We start from the raw sequence: 7,400 nt of genomic DNA, 5'->3' as shown, positions 1-7,400 counted from the left end.
CTAAATACTGGTCTCTCTGAATGATGAGGCCTTGGTGGACATGCCAGCCCTTGGGCCCTTGGGGACCTTCTATCTTCCTGGGCAGTGGTCCAGGTACCATCTTGGACTCAACTGTCCTTAGGAGCAGCAGCAGCTGTGGCTTTTGACCCTTTCCTGGCCCCCTGGGCAGTGGCCTCTTTAAGGACCTTGCTCCCTGTCTTCTTTTTGGCTGGGGAGGTCACACCATTTTCACCCTTGGTGACTGTGGGTTTTGAACTCTGAGTCCCAGCTTTGGTTTTCCTGTGGGCCTTGGCATCTGGCTGTCCTTCTTGCCTTTAACCTTTGACTTCCCATGGGGCCCGCTGGCACCAGGAGGGGCCTCTGTGGCCTTGTCTGGCTGGTGGGGGGCCTTCCTGGCCTTGCCCCCTCTTGCCTCTTGGCCGTTGGTCTGACCATCTTTCTTGGGGGCCTCCTCCTTGGCCTCACCAGGTCTCCAGGGGCTGACCCGGTGGCTGTCTTCCTGGGCTGGGTTTTTTTTGTTTTGCTTGGGAACTAATTTGAAGCTGCCAGTGGCCCCCTGGCCCTGGAGTTGATGCGCCTGATGAGGAGGCCGTGCTGCATGCCAGTGTCCAGGGCACGCTTCGGCAGGTAGTTGAGCCGAATGGCGTCCACCATAGGGTACTTCCGCAGATGTACACCTTGGTGGCCATCACCGAGGTGCCCCGGCGCTGCTCCCCCGCCTGCAGTGCCTCCAGCACCATGCCCAGCATTGGGTGGGTTGTGACGTGGTGGTGGGACAGCATGATGGCATGGGACTGGCCTTAGAGACCCAGACCACCCAGAAGTGGAGGTTCATGGAGGTTAGTGAACCTAAGGAGATCAAGGTGTCACTGGAGGCCAAGCTCCCAGGAGCCATTGCACAAGCTGACACAGACGCAGAAGTCCACCTTCAATTCTTCGGGGAAGACCTTTGTGTGGGGTCCTCAGGACTCCCACAGAAAGGGATGTGAAGTCCTCTGAGAAACCATGGAAAGACTCTCAGAGCCAGGAACCCTATGTTCTGTTTCCAGCTCTGAACTAATTGGCTGTATGACCAAAGACAAATCCCTTCACCTCCCTGGGGTTGTTTCTGCATCTCTACAGGAAAGGGATTGGGCCCTGGCCGGGTAGCTCAGTTGGTTAGAGCATCGTCTGATATACCAAGAATGTGGGTTTGATGCCTGGTCAGGGCACATACAAGAAGCAACCAGTGAGTGCATAAAGGACCGGAACAACAAATCGATGTTTCTCTCTCTCTCTTCCTCTCTCACTCTAAAATCAATCAATAAAATTAAAAATAAATAAAGGGGTTGGATTAGGTGATCTCAAAGTTTTCTTCTAATGGTAGAATTCTATGCCTCTGTGCTCAGTACATTATGTTAAAATGAGAAAGAAGAGATACATACAAATAAAGTATTTCCTTATATATGGAGAGTAGGAGCAGAAATCATGCTAAAAAGAAATTCCCTAGTAGAGTCTGGAATAAATATCCTATATAATAAAGAGGTAATATGCAAATTAACCCTCACACCCTCACAAGATGGCTATCTATGACCAGGCTGGCAGGGAGGTTAGTGAAGGACGACCAAACGACTGAATAAGCAGGCTGTGTGGGGTGACCAGGCTGGCAGGGGGGTTAGTGAGGGACGACCAAACGGCAGGCTGCATGGGGTAACCAGTCCGGCAGGGAGGTTAGTGAGGGACGACCAAACAACTGAACAGCAGGCTGCGTGGGGTGACCGGCCAGCGGGGGGAGTGGGGGAGGGCATGAGGGGTGACCAGCTGGCAGGGGAAGTGCAGTTGGGGGCGACCAGGCCAGCAGTGGGGGCAATAAGAGGTGACCAGGCCAGCGGGGGGGGGGGGGGCAGTTAGGGGCAACCAGGCCAGCAGCGGGGGGCAATAAGAGGTGACCAGGCCAGCAGGAGGGGACAGTTAGGGGCAACCAGGCTGACAGGGGTGGGCAATAAGAGATGACCAGGCCGGCGGGAGGCAGCAGTTAGGAGCAACCAGGCCGGCATGCAGAGACAGTGAGGGGCGATCAGGCCAGCAGGAGGCAGTTAGGGGTGACCAGGCAGGCAGGTGAGCGATTAGGAGCCCACAGTCCAGGATTGTGAGAGGGATGTCTGACTGCTGGTATAGGGATCAGGGATCAGGCCTAAACCGGCAGTCAGACATCCCCCAAGGGGTCCTGGATTGGAGAGGGTGCAGGCTGGGCTGAGGGGACCCCCCACCAGTGCACGAATTTCATGCACTGGGCCTCTAGTTATTATAGAAAAGGCAATGAACTGGGAGATGCTGCCAAGTGAAAAATGGAAGACAAACTGTTGTCTTCACATGGAAATTTTATTTTCCTCAATCTCACTCCCAGTCGGTCTGTGACTTGGCCAATGACGACAGGAATGAAAGGGACATAAGTGTCTCTGTTCTGGAGAGAAGAGAAACAGAGACAAGACCACCATATGCGGAGGTGGGGAAGAGGGAAGCTGCAGGGCTCTGCCTTGGAGGGTCTTGTCCTAAGGAATGAGGTGGCCATATGCTGGGCAGGAGACGGTGGGACGGATGGAGACCGGAGGAGGATGCGCTGTCAGGGAGAGCCACGGGAAGGCTTTCTCTCAGCGCACCATCTAGAGGACAGGAAGTTGTAGAGCCACAGTGAGGACCAAGCTGATATCCAATGGCACCAGAATGCACTGAGAGTCCTCACTGGAGAAGGCCAGTGGCCAGGAGGGAGTGGGGATGGACATGGCAGGGGATGATGCTGGCTCCAGCATGGTGATATTGACCTCAGTGTGCTGATAACGTGAACTCTTGGATGTTACTGCTGACGAATTGCATCTCATTTTGTGTGTGTGTGTGTGTATGTGTGTGTGTGTGTGTGTGTGTGAAGTTGATTAGACAATTCCGCCTCATTTTTAGCAACCTCAAACCATTCTCTTTCTGCCTCCAGCACTTTCTCTATTGGCGCACATGGGGGAGGGTCATGGATGGGGGGCTCAGTGCCTGGCCAATGGTGGGGAGTGGCTGGGTAAGTGGATAGTAAAATCAGTTATTTGAATGAAGGTGATCTGGCTGGAATTCAGTTCAAAAAAATTAGACTCTCTTTTTAGAATAACTGGTTGTTACTTCTGCTATTAGATTATTACTTTTGGATTACATTCCCTGCAGGCATTTTGGCTTGCTCTCCACTTAGCCTCTTTAATTTTTTGAGTTATGCTGATCTCCTGTAAATTGATCTTGTACAGCTGGACCTGTTATGCATAGTATTGTCTTAATCCCAGGTACAGGGCTAGGAGAACAAAGGAGGCCTTTTGTTAACAGGAATGCCCAGTTTGAAGGGGTGTAAGTGGAGTGCTTACCTCTTCAGTCCACAGGAGCCATATTATAGTAAGTCCTCGAGCCACAAAAGTGCCTCCCTGGAGACGTGCACAGACCTGTGTGGTGGCTGCCACTGGCACTGTGCCCCAGACTTGTCTAAAGAGTGGGTACAGTGGTGTTAAACACTAAATGTCAAAAACAGTGTTCTCTTGGATGATATTGGGGATTGATTCTGCTTTAAGCAGGTAGTTTGTCTCAAGACCTAATGCCAGATTTGTGTTATTCCCTACGAAGTAGTGAGTTGTGGATTTTTGAGAGTGTGTGTGTGTGTGTGTGTGTGTGTATTTATATAATGTTTTTTTTTTTTTTTTTTTTTTTTTTTTTGGTCTTGTTTTCTGTTGACACTTTATTTCTTTTCAAGTGGTAATTCTTTTTTTTTTTATTTTTTTTTTATTTTTCGCTTAAAGTATTACAAAGGGTATTACATAAGTGTCCTTTTTTCCCCCCCGCCCTTGACAAACCCCTACCCTCCCTTACCCCCCAGTGTCTTATGTCCATTAGTTATGCTTATATGCATGCTATTTATATAATGTTTAATAGGAGAATTACTTGCTTTAAAAAAAAGTCAGGGACACAATAATTAGAGAAATGTGAGTGTACTATCTCGCTTTAGGTAAGTCGTTGCTATAAAATATTGCATATAAAATTCTCAGGAAACTTCCAGAGAAATTGAAAACATATCTTTGTATTGTTCAAAGTGATTGTCTTCAATGGCCATCATGGGAAGGAAATGGCCATCATTTTCTAGATGTGCTGTGCACTGTCTCTTCCTTTGGAAAAATAAATAAAACCCTCCTGTGTTGCTTCGTTTTCTCACCGGCTGCTGCCCTGCTTCCTCCTTCCCTCTCTCCTCTCCACCAGCCACTGACATCCCAGTTCCACCCCTTGCTTGGAATTCTGCCCCTTTCATTCCTCTGAAGTCAGTCCTTGGAGTCAGCAGTCCCCTCCAGACGCTTCTAGGTCCTCCTCTCACGTGACCGTACCACGATTCTTGAGACACTTTCTTCTCTTGAATTCTTCTTCTGTTACCCTCCCCTCCATTTCCTGTTCACCCCTCTGTCCTGCCTCAAAACCATTGTGGCCTCCCATGCTCAGACCCCACTTTATTGCTTCCTCTTGTTATGCACTGACCTGTGTATCTCCCCTCCCCCTACATTCACATTTTGTCCTAATCCCAGGACCTCAGAAAATAGATCTTATTTGGAAATCGGGTTTTTTTCAGCAGTAAGTAGTGAAAGTGAGGTCACATGCAGACTGGAGTAGGCTGGATCCCTAATCCAGTACGAGTGGCGTCCTTATAAAAAGGGGAGATTTGGACACAGGCACACACGTGTGAACCTGAAGGCAGAGATCGCGTGCTACTTCTACAAGCCAAGGAACCCCGAAGATGGCCAGCCGGCCAGCAGCAGCTCAGGGAGAGGCCTGGAATAGATTCCCCTCACAGTCCCCAGAAAGAACCAACCCTGCCCACACCTTGATCTCAGACTTTCAGCTTCCAGAATCATTAGACGATAAATTCTGTTGTTTAAACTACCCAGTTTGTGGTACTTTGTTAAGGCAGCCCTAGCAAGCTAATACACTCCTGTTTTGGTCTAGGGACCCCTTTATACTCTTAAAAATTATTGAGACACCCCACTCCCAAAGAACTTTGGTTTATGTGGAGTCTACCTACCAGTATTTACCACACTAGAAATTAAAAGTCAGAAAATTTAAAAATATATATTAGCTCATTTAAAATATTACTAAGCCAATTATATATTGATATAAATACATATTTTTATGAAAATAACTTTATTTCCTAAAATAAACAACAATTTAGTAAGAAGAGCGACATTATTTTATTCTGCAGATCTCTTTAATGTCTGACTTGGATTTCCTGCTGATTGTCTTTGCATACCTACTTTTGCTTTCCATCTGTTGCTATATGGTATTTTTGTTGAGTATAAGAAGAAAATCTGGCCTCACGTAGGTATGTAGTTTTAACAAGGGGAAAATGTTTTACTAGCTTTTTCAGATGGTTGTATATATTTTTCTTTGATACCACACCAGAAATTAACAAGTAGTAATTTTTAAAAACATAGTTGCAATGTGGAATCTGAAACCAAATCAGTGACCTTTTCATTTAAATCCTTTGGCTGGTCATGTGCTCTTTTAATGAATCACTTGCCCATCATGCATAGGTCGTTTGGAAAATATTAGTTCATTGAGTTATGCAGATCTTCCCAAATGTTGTCACATTTCCTTATACAACACATTTTAAAAATCACATTGATAAATATATGAGACAACAACAACAAAAACAAAAAATTAGACAAACCCAGAGACGTTTCTTGACCCTGGGGTCCTTGGAAGTTCTGTCTTCTCTCCACCTTTTAGATTTAATAAATGTTCTACGTAAAATGTTTAGAGTTTTTAGTGTTTCTTCTTGGGAAGAAAAAGGATTTGTACTCCATCTTTCCAGAAGCAGAAGTCAAAGTAAATTTTTGATTAATCCTCACCTGAGGATATTTTTCCATTGATTTTTAGGGAGAGTGGAAAGGAGGGGGAGAGACAGAGAGAAACATCGATGTGAGAGAGACACATTGATTGGTTGCCTCCTGCATGTGCCCGACCAGGACTGGGGATCAAGCTGCAACTGGTACGTGCCCTTGACCAGAATTGAACATGGAACTCTTCAGTCTAGGGGCTGACACTCTATCCACTGAGCCAAACCTGCCAGGGCCAAAATAATTTTTTAAAAAAGTGAATCAAACAATGTCTCAAATTTAAGAAGGGCTTCCCAGGACTATTAGAATAAAATCCAAGTTTCTTACTGGCTCATTGGGACCCCCACATGGCTTGGCCCTGCCTATTCTGACACACCTTACACCACCTCCCCGCCCCTTACATGCCCCAGGTACATTGGCCTCTTCTCTACTTCTGGAGCAGGTTGCTTCTCATGCCATGAGACAGTATCCTGCAGTGGTTGTAAGCAAGGACTCTGGTGTCAGAGGCACTGTTGTAGGTGACTGTGTGACCTTGGGCAAGTCCCTAGCCTCTTTGTGCCTCTGTTTCCTCATGTGTAACATGAGATTGAGAATACCGCCAACCTCATACAGTTGTTGAGGAGATTAAATGGGTTAATAGATGTAAAATCCTTAAATGTATTCTGGAGTCCAGCACATGGGAGACGCTCCATAGATATATGAGCTAAAGCGAGGGCCTCACTCCCCTGCTTTTGCTTTGCTGTTCCTGCTGCCTGGAATACCCTTCCCACGGCTGCTTTTTCACAAGACAGGCTCATTGTAATCCTCTGAGCCTCAGTTCAAATGCTACCTCTGAGAGAGGCCTTCCCTGACCACTTATCTAAAGTATCTTCCATTTCTCTAAAGCCTAGCTTTCTACCATGGCATTTTTTATGACCTGCAGTATCTGGCTAAGCGATTCCTTGTTTACTGTTGTCTCCTTCCAATGTGGCTGGGCATGTGAGGGGCAGAGAGGTGGTGTGAGGTGTGTCAGAATAGACATGAGCTTCATGAGGGAGGGAGGACTTGTCTCTCTTTACTGCCTTGTCCTCAGAGCCCAGACAGTGGCACAGGCTCTCAGTACATTTTGAACAGATGAAAGAATTCAGGTTGTTTACAGTTACACACTTATTGCAAACAGTGCTACAGCAGACATTATTGGAGTTAAATTTTGGTTTACATTCTTAACATGTTTTTATTTTTTTAGGATGAACTTTCTCCAGTGGAAATGCAAATTGCCTTTCAGAGAGATGTGCTCATTTATAGTCCTGCCAGGGTCCCTGGAGTGTGCTGACCGTTTGCACCTTCATCTTGGGGCTTTAGGAGAGAAAAAAGCAAACTTTAACCTCTCCTGCCCAGCCCTGTAACTCAGTGGGTGAGCATCGACCCATGAACCAGGAGGCTATGGGTTTGATTCCTGGTCAGGGCACATGTACAATTTGTGGGCTCGATCCCCAGTAGGGGGCATGCAGGAGGCAGTTGATGGATGATTCTCATCATTGA

At 46.9% G+C, this 7,400-nt stretch overlaps 1 pseudogene; it reads right to left on the bottom strand.

Moving 5' to 3' along the window:
• Positions 1 to 895, bottom strand: LOC139015969 (histone H1.8 pseudogene; annotated as a pseudogene).
• Between the last annotated feature and the right edge of the window lie 6,505 nt (positions 896 to 7,400).

Source organism: Myotis yumanensis, unplaced genomic scaffold (assembly GCF_028538775.1).
Source record: "Myotis yumanensis isolate MYYU_CA2020_CCGP unplaced genomic scaffold, mMyoYum1.0.hap1 SCAF_9, whole genome shotgun sequence".
Classification (NCBI taxonomy): domain Eukaryota; kingdom Metazoa; phylum Chordata; class Mammalia; order Chiroptera; family Vespertilionidae; genus Myotis; species Myotis yumanensis.
This window is presented reverse-complemented; position numbering and strand designations above follow the sequence as displayed.